Raw genomic sequence first — 14,237 nt, 5'->3', positions numbered from 1 at the left:
CAGTGTGCATGGTCTACTAACACCACCTGTTTCGTCAATCCTCTATGTTTACCCAGTTTTACTTAGGTATCTCTCTAGATATTTACAGGTGCCTATAGTCACCCCTAGCGAATGACCCCTTACTACTACTCTACTACCTTGAATGTGTCCCACTTCAGTAATGGTGTCGTAGTTGTTCCTTGATTCACATCAAATTGCTAATTATTTATCTAAGTTCACCTTTAAATACTTAACTCCAGATTTACTAGGGGCTAGCATTACCCTTGTGTCACGCAAGATAAAACAAGGGCAATGCAAGACATCAAGGGAGATTTGCTATACCACGCAGAGCCACCTTGCATGACTCTGCGTGGCATAGTAAATTTGGAGTAACACAAGGCATCACAAGTTACTGCCTTGCGTTATTCTGCCCGGGAATGTATTCAATGGGTGGAGCGTGGGTGTTCCCACACATCCAGCCATGGTTTTTGGTGCATTCCGAGATTTACTAAGAATTGGAAACCTGGGAATGCATCAAAATGTTACTCCTTCCCATGGGAGGCATAAAGAGGAGGAACATGTGCATTTCTCATTCTGCAGCACACATAGAAAGAGGAAAAAAGCATCAGGGGATTGTTTATGTGCAGGTAGGTGTCCGTTCATTTAGAAAAACTATCCTACCTGCAACGCAGGCATATTTCCACCATAGTCCAAAAGTACCTGCATTTGCACTTGCCAGCCTCTAGTGCACCTGTGCAGAGAGGGAGCAGAAGTGAGCCATATCTTAGTGCAAATGGCAAATTTCTGCCCTCTCCATTTGATGCATTGCAGCGCAGTGCAACAAGTTGCCTTGCGCTCAGTCAAATTTTAGTAAACCTGCCCCTTGGTCCTCTAACAGGGTGCTCTGTAACCTTCACATCAGGATGGGAGGTAATATCTGTCACCATAAAATGTGTATAATAAGGGGATTATGGTCCAGGATTATGCATGCTAAGTATTCAGAGTGTCTCACCATTAATCTTAACACTTGGGATGTCAGGAACCTTTCTACTCTTACGTGATGGTTGTGTACCGATGGATAATAAGAGCACTCACTCTCTAAAGGGTGCCCACGTCTCCAAACATCAGCAAGTTGGCAGTCTTGCATCCAGCTCACAATACGTTGTGCTGGCCAAGTGAGTGCGGAGCCAGCAAGTGGTGGATGTGAGCAATCTAATGCTTTATCTGATATGCAGTTAGTGTTTCCCCAATCAACATTGGGCTTGAGGTGTGCAATGCAAACTTCCCAATAGTGATGCAAAGAGATCTATTAGGTCTATGTTAGGGGCAGAAATGCAAACCCGCATTACATCAATACAATCTAGTTTACCTATGCTCAGCACATACTAGCCCTTTTTGTCGACTTCTGTACTAGTACTAGTAACAGAATGGGAAACCAGGGTAGACAAAATTTAAATTACGCCTAGCATATGATGACTATCCTCTGGCAAATATTAGCTCTCCCTAGCGCCTTTTTAGTTTGTACACTTCTTGTGTATTCAAATGGGCCTCTTGCAAAAAGGCCTGGGGTACTCCTCTCCTTTTCAAATATGCATGTATCGTATGACATTTCACCATTGACCCCATTACCTTCGTATTCCATGTGAGTAAGTTACATTTATTTAAGGAGGCCATTTTAGTGAGTAAGGAGGTTAAACATGTTTAAAGGCTGGCCTGGGCCACGTCCCCAGACATGTCTGTACAATGCAAACTTTGGAAAGCTAGAACTAACTGGCTTGGCCAGCAAAGTCCCCAGCCCCAGGACCTGCTACAAATGGCAGTTCATCCCCTTAACCTTGAACACTTACCAACTCCCACTACCAAGGGCATAATGACATCAGTTGCCAGCCCACCAAACACAATATTAACCAAGATGCTAGGCTATTTCCACAGCCCAAATTGAGCTATGGAGCTCTGGAGGAGGGACAGAGCCTACATCTTGACCGTGTCGCTGGCACCACTCATAGCTGTGACATCCCCATAAAATGAATGTTACATAATGCTGAGGCATCCACACAAACCCACCCCCTCTTTTATTAATCCACCACAATGTTAGTTTCACATTGCCAATATTTATATTGTCCTACTTTTGGCAAGGCTACTCATACATTATCTGGTATTCTAGGGGTCAAATGTATTTCAGTTTGGCTGTTCTCAGGTGTTGTGACCGAGTCTGAAATTTCAAGCGAGACAAATGTGCAGCAACCATCGAGATCTTGTGACTGTGTTGTGGGATGGTGGTTGCTGCTTCTACCGCTGCTGCTTGCTCTTGATCCACTTGTCGTTTGGATGGATGGGGAAAACTCTGTGTTTCTGCTAGGCCTGGGCATGAAATTCCACTATGCTCATGGAGTTTGCAGGATTTTTCCCTCCTTCGTAGCGCACAGAGTTCTGAAAAACTATGCTGTGCGGAGATTTTTCCTAACTTGCTCTTGCCAACGATAATTTGGAGAGTGCGGAAAATCTTACTCCAGACAACCTACCGGTGAAATTTCTCAACACGGCAGGTCGCACATGGTCACAGTAGCTCCTTTTGAGAAACCTTCCATTCTCGTTGAGGAAGCTGCTACTTGAGTAAACATCTACTTGAGCAACAGAAAGACGCATCCCCTATTGTGCTGCGCTTTGTGCCTTTCGCACTGATTTTTCAGTGCAGGACAAACACCCAGAGCTAAAAATCAGCACAAACCGTATGATGTAACACACTCTGCCGCTTTTGGAACTCTGCACAGAGCAGCAGAGGTTTTTGGTCAGTTTGCAGAGTTCTGCAGTGCGAAACTCTGTGATCTTCACCCAGGCCTAGTTTCTGCATGCGTTATTTTGAGCTAGTAGGCAGTGCAAAGTTGCCATTTCTTTGCCATTCCTGTGTCTGTCCACTAACTGCCTTGATAGTATTGCCATTTTATCTCTGTCTTTATACTGGAGAACTACAGCTACCATTTTTCTTGGTGATGCCAGTGGCAGTGGTTTTCTTGCAGTACCCTATGTGCTCCTTCCAGCGCAAAAGGTAGGACAAGCCTTGTGGAGCTACATTCTCCATCAGCCATTTCTTCAAAAATTTAAGAATGTCTTTACTTCTACTTTTTCAGGTAGGCTTATATTTTTTATATTGCTCTGCCTATTGCAATCTTCTAAATCTTCTGCCCTGTTTTTCAGGCAGTAATTGTCACACATTTCTTTAATTTGTTTTTGCAGTCAACCTACTTTTGAAGGTGCTTCACCCAAGGTGATGTCAATTTGTTTTACTCTATCTGTGAACCGATGAAGGTCATCCTACAAGATGTCCAGATCAATATATACTTTATCAATTTTGCTTTCCATCACTATTATTGGACTGTTGATGGCCTCTGAGAGGGCCGGGATCATAAGTTCTAGAACTGTTCTAGATTCACAATCTGATGGTTCTTTTTCGCAGCATGAAATTGTCAAGGGGATCAAATTCATTAGATTACAACCAAATTTCAATTACTATCCTAATACTTAATAACTCACGAACAACTAGATATATTTTTGGTTGATTTATTACAAAGCAAACACTAACAGAATATAGAGGCATCTCAGAATAAGCATGAAGACAAATCTACAAATCCAATTTAGATGATGCAGCATAAGTAGTACAATTAGTTCAAGAAGTAAAATGCAAAAGATCAGAAAGTCCAGATTTTTTTCATCAAGGGTTGGCGAGTATAAAGCATTAATTTATTTCTACTCTATTGCTAAGGTGACATCCCTACTTAAGGATTTTCAGACGGAAAGAATAAAGGTGTTGGACTTCCTAAAATGTCTCTCTACCTTCAATGGGTCATGTAGCATAAAGCTACTGAGATAGAGATAGTTCTAAGGTGCTGTCTCTCTGAAGGCAAAACATTGTCTCTCTCCTGATCCCCGTCAAGACATTATTCACAAATCCGCCTTCCCTTGGATGTGGGCATGAATTAGAAAAAAGACCGTCAGTTTCCGGAAGCCTCCGTCTCCTAACGGGACTCGGTCGTTTGCAGGCTCACCGTGGCACTCTTGAAACACGTCACCAGCACGCCACGTGTCCGGAACTAATCCGGTCTCAGAATGCAAATCAAAACATCACTGCCACGCTGCGTAGCTGTAGACCTCCTCGGCCCCAGCAGGCGAGCAGTTGAAAGGAGGAGCACCACCCTTGGAGTAGTAAGGAGAGAGGGAGGCAACCTGGGGGCACTTTGGCCAATACCGCAGGGCTAATTACATGAGGAACTAGTACATTGAGAGTTATTTGGTTCCACAGGAATGCTGGGGGCACTTTGGCAAATACCACAGACCTAATTTCATGAGATACTAATACATTGAGACTGATTTGGTTCCACAGGATGGACAAAAATGCATTCTCTCTGCCTCCAACGCTACACTGCACTAGGGCGCTTTTTCATTAATAATCCTATTACTACTTCTAGCAGACTACGCAGGCCGGCACTCATGATTAAGGCCATGTTTGTTTTACGACCTATAGCTAGAGCTCCTGGGAGTCTTCCGCTCCCATTAAATGGCTAGGTTTCACAGCTCCCTACTCGATTTCGTCTGAGCCCCTTTTTAGGAGCTTAGACACTGCATGCAGTATATCCTAACAACTGCATTATATTGGGGTTGAACAAGGAGCTACCACTTTACCATGTAAGAGGTGTGCACGATCTATTTGAGATGACTCCTTGTATATTATTTGATTACATCATGATACCTTATGAACATTAACCATGAAAATGTATTTTTCCCTGTGATTTCTCTCCCCCCAAAGAGTGTGACTATAGAGGGTCTCTCCTTGCCATTTCTACCATGAATTAGGGTGAAGCTTGGTGAGTGAGGCCACACCGAACCTCTACTGTTGCAGTTGGTGGAGTGTACGAGTATATGGTATGGTGCACACAATGCAGGTACTTGCGCCTACCTAGTAGGCAGCAAGCATGAATGGTTGATTAAGAGTTATTAATTTTACTCCGATTGATAGGAGTTTTTTAGGGTCATGTACCCAGGTCTGTGGTGGAATGAGTGATCAAAGAGGTCACGCCCTAGTGTATATGTATACTTATACATATAGTTTTATAAACACGAGGAAGATCATTCCTTCTAATCTCTCTACCTGTTATGTCTCTTATCCTCTTGTTCCTTTCAGTAAATTCCACAACTATTTTTAAGGAATTCCCTCGGACACAGAATTAGGAGTGCTGACACCCTCACATCTCGAACAGAGGTGAGAAAGTTGCACATTTGCACTGGGACCGGCAGAGTCCTGAAGAAGGCTGGCGTGACCCCAATCGAGCGGTACATACACACGGACGAAACATGTTGACCACCTGGAAGTAAGGAGGGGTAAAAAGAGCATCTTATAACTCCCTATCACCACCATCCTTCACGTTTTTAACCCTGGCCGGAGGGTCCAGAATTAAAGTTTAGGCACAGCGACACCTCCGAGCTAGCTTTAACCTACACCACACTGCACTTTCACTTCAGGTATTCCCAGTCCCCTTTGAAATCATTGTTTCTCTTTTATGTTGTATTGTCTTCCCCCACCCTATTGCTTCATCCCAGGTGCTGGCTGTGCCGCAGTGTTTTTTAGCAACCCTATGATGAAGCATGTCACACAATCGTGTGAGTGAGGGCGGTATTAATACACACAGCATGTGCCACCACGAGACACAGACTTTTTATTGCTCCCTACTCCTTTCGGTATAAAATGTATGGACTGGGGGTTCGAAGTAGGTCAGTCCGTTACCCTCTTCCCCTCCCTTTTGTGTGTATCACCACACCTCCCTCTTCTTAAACAGAATGTCAAAATTATGCAATATATAAATATACAAATGACAATGTTCAAACTATTCTAAACGATATGTTCAAAATACTGTCACACAATATTAATTGTCAGACACATTTCTCCTTCTATCAAAAAACAATATTTTTTTTCCCTTTAAGCTATAAAATAAAACTACAACTAAAAACACAAATTTCCTACAAAGTGATGTAATTCTGTAGATTTTTAGGTTTGAGATGAACTTGTGTATTCTATGATTCTCCCTAGGTTCAAATCTGATGCTATCTCTGAATTCTGCATTGGAATCTGGTGCCACATGGATTGTGCTCCACCGGCACCTACTCGCTATTTTACAGCATTCTTGCATACTTTACACCAATTTGTTGAGGTTCCTTAAATATTGAAAAACTTTTTTTCATCAAAATGGGAATTTTAATTCGTACCCAATCACCAATTTTCAATCTGGACTTCTCAGTAGTTTTCTTTTGTCTTCGTTTTTTTTTTATATTGAACTCATTAGATTTTTCTTTGCTGCTTCCCACACATCCTTCATATTGTAATCCTCACTTTACCTTCCGAAATGGACATCACTCCGTAGATGCTTTCCTTCACCTCATGAGTTCGAAAGGACTCTTAGAAGCAGTTTCATGTGGTGTTGTGCGATAAGACCACACTAAATCCTTAATAGCTTGATCAACACATATGTTGTTCCTATGTGCTGCTTGAATGCACTCCACTAACACACTTTAGAAACGCTCCACTTTGTCATTACTTTGTGGGTGATACAAAAGGTTCCATTGTGTTTAACCCCACAAATATTCAGAAAATTAAGCATTTTTGCTGAGGCAAGCCGTCAGTTAAAATTTCTCCTGGGAAATCTTCTTTGATAAACATTTTTTAAGGTTCTTATTTACACTTTAAATAGTGGGAAAACTAATGTGTTCCACTTCTAACCACCTGGACAAATGATCAATAGTACCAAGAAAATATTTCATGCCATGAGGTAGTATATGAAAAGGTTCTAGAAAATCAATCTTTTGCCAAGCTCTACTAGGTGATGGAACAAATGATTCAACCACCTCCTCATTGACTAGAACTTTATCACTAATAGTGCATTTTACACAGCTTTTCACATATTCATCAATTTTTCCTTCCATTCTTGGCCACCAAAAATCATTTTTTATCTTACGCTTAGTAATAGTTGATCCTAAATGACCCATTTGGGCTGTACAAACTATCTGTAGTCTAAATCATTCAGGAGGCAATCATTTGTTCCCCCACACTACTTTTCCACCCACAATAGATAACTGTTCTGGGACTTTCTAGAACATCTGCAGATCTGTTGACAATATATTTCTTTGAGCCATCCATTCCTAATCAAAGTCATTATTTCTTTCAAAATGTTACATCTATTTATTGCCTCTACCCATTACTTTTCCTCAATATACATGTTAGTATCACTGAGCCTGATTTAGATCTTAGCAGATGCGTTACTCTTTCACAAAGGTGATGGAGATACCATCCACTGAAATATAAATCTCATTATATCCTATGTAGCCAGGAAACCTTCCTCAAAACATTCCTCAATCTCTGTTTTCCACTCTTGTTCTACATCATCTTCAATAGGTAATCTAGACAGATAGTCTGTCCTAAAATTCTTCCTTCATGGAATATACTCAATTGTGATTGTGAATTCTAAATGTTTGGCAGACAATCTTGCTATGCTAGCCATTGTACGTTTCATCTTTTTTCCTGAAAAAATGTCATCTAATGTTCAGTGATCTGTTTTCAACACAAAAGGTCTTCCCCACAGATATTGTTTAATTTTTTCCACACTCCATACACATGCATGAAGTTCTTGCTCAGTATCCAAATATTTAGGTACCACTGGATGTAAAGTCCTTAAAGCAAACCCTATAGTGTTCTCATGTTTATCTTCACTTTGCGATATTACAGCCCCTAAACCATATTCAAAAGCATCGACAATCGCAAAGGTTTTCCTCCCTTCCACAAATGGTTGGAAAGCTGGAGCCTTTTGGATTTCCTGTTTTATGTTTTGAAATACTGCTTCACATTCATTAGACCATTCAAATGCAGCTAATTTTCTTTAAATTGATCTAAAGGTCTTTCAATCATTTGACATAGAATTCACACATTCCTAAGAAGGACATACATTGCTCTTTATTCTTTGGAGCTGGGGCTTCTACAATACTTGTAACTAGGCCAGGTTTGGGTTTAACTCCTTGCTCCAAAACAATGTGTCCTAAATATTATATTTTGTTACCCTTTAAAATACATTTGTCCATCCTTTATTTTACAACCCTCTGATCTACGATAATCAAACCCTCATCCAGAACAGCATCATGCTCTACCTCATTTTTAGAACAAAATTAGGATGTCGTCCTGAAAAACAACTACATGAGGATTATACTGTAATATTTCTGACATTAATCTCTGAAATATGGCTGCCGCCAATGCCAGACCAAAAGGTAATCTGCAAAATTGAAAACCACCATCAGGGGTAACAAATGCTGCTAGATGGCATGATTGAACATTCAATTCTACCTGATGATAGGCAGCTTTTAAGTCTAGTACTGTGAAAAAGCTGGAACAACCAATGTTGGATACCAAATCCTCCATCCTTGGTAATGGAAAACTATCAACCCAGATTGCTTGCTTCAACATCTTCTTAATTCAACACACATTTTTAGGTCTCCAGTATTTGTCTTTGCTAGAACTATGGGAGAAAGCCAGAGCTTCCTATTTTTCAATGATGCCTTGTTCACATAAATCTTTCAACACTATTGAAAAAATCTTTCTTATGCTTAATGGGTACTGCATTTTGCTTTTACTCCAATGGTGTGAGTATAACCTATGATTTCTCTTAAACGGCCTTGAAATACTTTCTTAAATTTCTCCTCCAAAACCTCCTTGACACTGCCATTACTCATAAGTAAATGTACCTCTTTCTTGTCAATAAACACAGGTTTGTAATAGTTAAATTAAAGTCTGCTTACCCTCAATGACTTCACCCAACACTCCAATGGAAGCCCAACAATACCCAAGTAGATCTATTTTGCTCCCTTCAAAGGCTACTGTTGAAACATGGGGAGGGTGCAACATCTTTTTGTCCCATAACTAATTGAATTTGTCTTGAGAAACTATGGTAAAGCATACATCTGAGTCTACTTGAAGTTTAGTTTAATCCTCATCAATCAAAACTTCAATATCAGGATCAAATATTAGTTCACTATTGTGAACTATTGTGTCTTTGACTACTATACATACTCCAAGTTATTATTTATCAACACATAGCGAATGCTGTTCCTTTTTGCTCCCCCACACTCTCTAAAAAAATTAAGCCTGGGCAAAGCATTACGCTACGCTCGCGTAGTTTGTGAAGTTCCCGCTACTTCGCACTACGCGAACTGCACGTAGCACAGTGCGAACACGCGTAGCGTAGTGTTGCGTAGTGCTGCGGTCATTTTTTGCTTGCTCGCGGTCCTCAACGTCAAGTTGGCGACCGCGAGCAAGCAAAATGACATCCCGGCGAGACTTTTTCCTTGTTCGCGATCAGCAGCATCAAGTTGGCGATCGCGAGCATGGAAAATAAACCTCCCAGCGAGATTCCCAACGCGAAGAGGTCAGGTTTCTCATCGAGACCGCTCGCGAGGAGAAACTACAAGTTCGCGTTGAGAAAGCTGCCGCTCGAGTAAAAATCTACTCGAGCAGCAGAAAACTACAGCTCGCACTGTGCAAGATGCCATTTTCAATGATTGCACAGTGCCGGTTGCTTGTCCGCACTGTGCAATCATTGAAAACGACATCTGGCACAGTGCGAACAAGGTACTACGCAGTTCGCGAAGTGCTACGCGTAGCTCGCGTAGTGCAAACTGCACTTTGCGTAGCTTCGCGAAGTGCTACTTCGCGAACTACGCCCAGTACTAAAAAAAATGCCTCATCTTTCAACAACATTTACATTGTTGATTTACAGCAGGACACTTTTTTAAAGATGATACATGACAGAGAACCACACCTGTAACAGGTGATTTTTCGGATGGTGGTTTTGGCCTGAAAAAAGTATTTGTCTATTCCCTGTAAAAAGCTGTTTCTTTCTGTTGCTATTTTGGTTTGAAGACAAGTCATTAGATACTACACCTGATATAGTGATTGTTGGTTTAGGACACTTCTAACTGCTTTGCATCTTCACTCAAACACTCAATGCTTTTTGCAATGTCAACAGCTTTGTCAAACGACGGATCTTTACGTTAACAGTATTTCTTGAATGTTTTTAGAAAGTCAATTGGTAATACCACTTGTTCTACTATTCTGTTTTTCCCCAAGTCTCTTAATAAAACTGGTACCTTACTTGTGGGGGTAGGTCAAGTACCTGCAACAGGAAATGGAGCCAGAACGCAACGTGGACCCATTATATTTTTACAAAGTACCTAGATGTGGATTTTGGACCCTAGCTCAGCTGGCATCTAAGGAAACCTAGACACCTAGGGGAATCCAGGATGGAGTTCCTTGTGTGACTCTTACCAGGTTCTGTTACCCAGAATACCTTGCAAACCTCAAACTTTGTAAAACGAACAACACAATGTCCTCATATTTCTGTGATAGGAAGTTCTGGAATTTGGGGGGAGCCACAAGCATACACATACCCAGCATTCCTCCAAATTACCCGATAAAAACTGGAACCTCACTTGTATTGGTAGGCCTAGTGCCCACAAGAGGAAACACCCCCAAACCTACTGTGGCTTCAGAATTATCAATCACAAAAAGACTTGGAGACACCTGTGTTTTTGGTCCTAGGCTTGGCGGGCATCTAGGGAAACATACCAAACTCAGATATTTCTAACAACTAGACACCCAGGGGAGTCCAGGGAGCTGTGGCTTGTGTGGATTTCCCAATAGTTTCCTACCCAGAATCCACTGTGCATGACACAGCCGGCCAAACCATCATGCAAAGTAAAGGGAGTGCATCTATCACAGCCCTTAGTCACCCTCTGGCCTGCCCCCCAAGACTGGGCAAGTAAGGAAAAATAAAATGAGTGTTTATCATCATTTTATTTTTCCTTTCCTGCTGTTTTTGGGGAGTAACGCTCCCTTGCCATAACGAAGGAGCTCCTGCTGCACACAGTGCACGCCAAGAACCATCCACACACACCACCTGATAAGCATCATCCATGCACACTGTTAGCCAAGCACCAGTCCATGCACACTGCCAGGCAAGCGCCCGTGTACATACACTGCTACCAAGAGCCAGTCTACACACACACACCACCAGACAAGTACAAGTCCACACACTGCCAGCAAAATGCCAGTACACACACAGCCAGTCAAACACCAGTACACGCAGATCATCAGCAGAACTCCAGTTCACACACACGCAGACACTTTCCCTGGTATCTAGTGGTTTTCAGCCTCCCTTGGGGGTCAGATGAGCCAAGAAATATTGCTGATATGCCCCCAAGGAGGGAAGAAATAGCCAAAATGTATCCCTATAAGAAAAATGGAGCAACCCTTATCCATGAGGCTGCTATCTGAGATGCACATAAACATATCCCTGGTTTCTAGTGGGTTTTCGGCCCCCAAGGGAGGTAGAAAGACTATCCAATTTGTGTTTGGAGGCACTGGCATGTCCTTTTGTGGCAGCTCCCACCCCTACATATTGAAAAAACATAATCCCAGATGCCTCTTGGGATTTCTGCCCCCCAGGGGGGCAGAAAGAATGTGACAATTGTTTTAGGGGGTGGGACATTGTCATGCCAATTCTGGGTAGCCTGCATCCCTCGACTACAACAAAAAAAAGTCCCTGGCTGCCTAGTGGGCTTTCTGACACCCCGGTAGACAGATCTGGGGCTATTGCCCCATCTGTCACCAAGGGGGCAGAAAGACCCTCCAATTAGGTGGGGTGGGGGTGTCCAAAATGGCCATGCCAGTGCCCCCACCCCTTCATATTAAAAGAACATAATCCCTGGTGCTAAGTGGGCTTTCTGCCCCCCCCCCCCCCAGTGGGGCCAGATCATGGCTATTGCCGCCATCTGCCTCCTGGGGGGCAGAAAGACTGTGGCCACTTTTTGGGGGGTTTGGGGGCATTGTCATGCCCATTTTGGACAACCCCCACCCCTAAATGTACATTTATGAAATCCTTGGTGCCTAGTGGGCTTAATGTCCCCTGGGGGTCAGATCGCTGGCTATTGTTTCCAAATACATTTGTGTGGGGGTATGGTCTTGCCCATTGTGGGCATCCCCCATCCCTCTTTTATAACAACAAATCCCTGGTGTCTAGTGGGATTTCTGACCATGCCCTGGGGGCAGAAAGACTGTGGAAGTTGTTTGGGTGAGTGGGGGCATTGACATGCCCATTTTGGGCAGCCTCCACCAATACATTTGCACTAAAAATCATCCCTGTTATCTAGTGCTCTTTCTGCCCCCCTGGGGACTTGATTGGGGGAAATTGTCCCCATATGCCCCCCCCAGGGGGGCAAAAAGACTGAATATGCCCAGAAATGTTGGAGGGAGCAAAGGCCTGGCCCAATGAGCCGCTCCCTACTCCTTGGTGCCTAATGGGTGGATTCCTGCTTGGAGCTGGCCCTCCTGTTGGTATCCCCAAGCAGGGATCCACTAGGGAGGGGTACCATTGCAAAGGGGAGATTCTCCCCTTTCCAATGACACCCCTCCCAACTTGCTACATACTTGTGGGGCTGAGGTAGCCCCCTGAGCATGCAGGTAGTGAAACTGAAACAAACCAATCGGCTCATTTCCGTTTCAATGAACTGACGTCAGAGCACCATGCGCCCTGATCAATATTTCAGTAAAAACCTCAGAGCAGCCTCAGGAGCAGGGGATGCTATTCCCCAGCTCCTTAAGCTGTTTTGGACTGAAGAAAATCCTTCTAGTGCCCTCACCAGAGGGATTTCCTGTGCCATGTGCGCAAACGGTTGGGAGCCATCCGACACACACAAGCACTGTAGCGTCGGATGGCAACCAGCCATCTGATGCATGGAAGGGGTTAAGACAATGCAATGTGGGGGTTACCAAACATTCAAACGGAAATGCAGCTTGGCAACTGTCCCACAAATGCCTAAATGTGTCACAGTTTCTCACAAGGTTGCAAGATAGTGCAAATGAGTCTTAATTATTTTAAATTGACCTGTACGTTCCCAAAATATGCTCCACAATCGAGTACGTTTCTGTGCCCCTAATAAAGTCCAAAATTTAAGTCAGATTCACAACTGTTAGAAACAGTCACTTCAAACATAGTTCTCACATACTTTTTCACCAAGCCTTTACTTTTTCTGTCTCCAACTTTGTAAAGATGAGTTCCACTTTTTACTGTACTGCGCTGCGTTACGTGAACTTTTAGGAAAATAAAACATATTTATTGGAGAGGTAAATGGGACATGTCTGGTACATTAAAAGGAAGAGAAAGCAACTGACAAGTGGAGGCATGGAACACACATACCTCACACATTCTAGAGATGTCATTACATTCCATGCCTCTCCAATGGTTCAGTAACATCATTTCAAAGTGTTATCCAGGGTTCTATGAAAAGATAGTCATAAGAAAAGTAATATAATATCTCATAGATGACAACAGACCCAATTATGGTGGGACACTTGGGATTTGTTAAGCCAAAAATGGCTTAATTTTAGCTGTATCCTTCCTGAAATTGCCTGTGCTTCAATGTACTTCAAAGAGAAAAATAAAGCTCCCAGATTTATTTTTCTACATCTCCCTCTTTGTAGTGTAGAAATGTTGGCATGATATACATTTGGAAACCAAGGGGCTTATTTACAATCCCTGCTCCGCCTGTGCATCACTTTTTGTGTCGCATCAGCGGTACAATCTGCTGCCCCATATTTACAAGGGCACATAAAGCCACTCTGCGTGGCTTTCTGCAAGATTTTATGCAAAAGGGGCATGTCATGGGTGTTACTATGGGTGTTCCCATGCAAAACCCTTGGCTTCTGCCGCATTTCCAGATTTACAAGAAATTGTAAACCTGGAAATGCGTCAGAATGCTACTCCTTCAAAGGGGAGGCATAGGGAGGCACACCGAGGAGAAATCTTTTCATTTCTCCTCAATTGTTTCACTCTTTCTATGGGAGCTGCATTCTTTAGCACACATGGACAGACGAAATAGCCTCTTGTGTTTTTTTTGTGAAGGAAGGCACTCAATCTCCCCCAACTCAGGCATCCTTTCACCATGGTGCGAGGGTGCATGCATTGGCACATGGCAGCTGATTGTGCGCCAGTGCAGGGGAGAGAAAAGGGATCCATTATATCATTGAAGATATGACGCATCCCTTTGCTTCTGAATTAACCGAGCGCAGCCAAGTGGCTTGCGGCACTGCACTGCGTTAATTCCTTGTAAATAAGGCCCCAAATATGGCTTGAGTCGTTTAACATTCAACTTTTATGCTTATTACACACAGA

The 14,237-nt window shown here is 42.9% G+C and overlaps 1 protein-coding gene across 1 annotated transcript in view; it reads right to left on the bottom strand.

The window, feature by feature from the left end:
• Positions 1-14,237, bottom strand: part of LOC146798084 (cytochrome P450 2G1-like) — a 624,994-nt gene that overhangs the window by 297,218 nt on the left and 313,539 nt on the right. The window lies entirely within an intron of this gene.

This window comes from Triturus cristatus, chromosome 9 (genome assembly GCF_964204655.1).
Source record: "Triturus cristatus chromosome 9, aTriCri1.1, whole genome shotgun sequence".
Classification (NCBI taxonomy): domain Eukaryota; kingdom Metazoa; phylum Chordata; class Amphibia; order Caudata; family Salamandridae; genus Triturus; species Triturus cristatus.
Note: the sequence above shows the minus strand (reverse complement) of the source record. Positions and strands in the feature narration are given on the sequence as shown.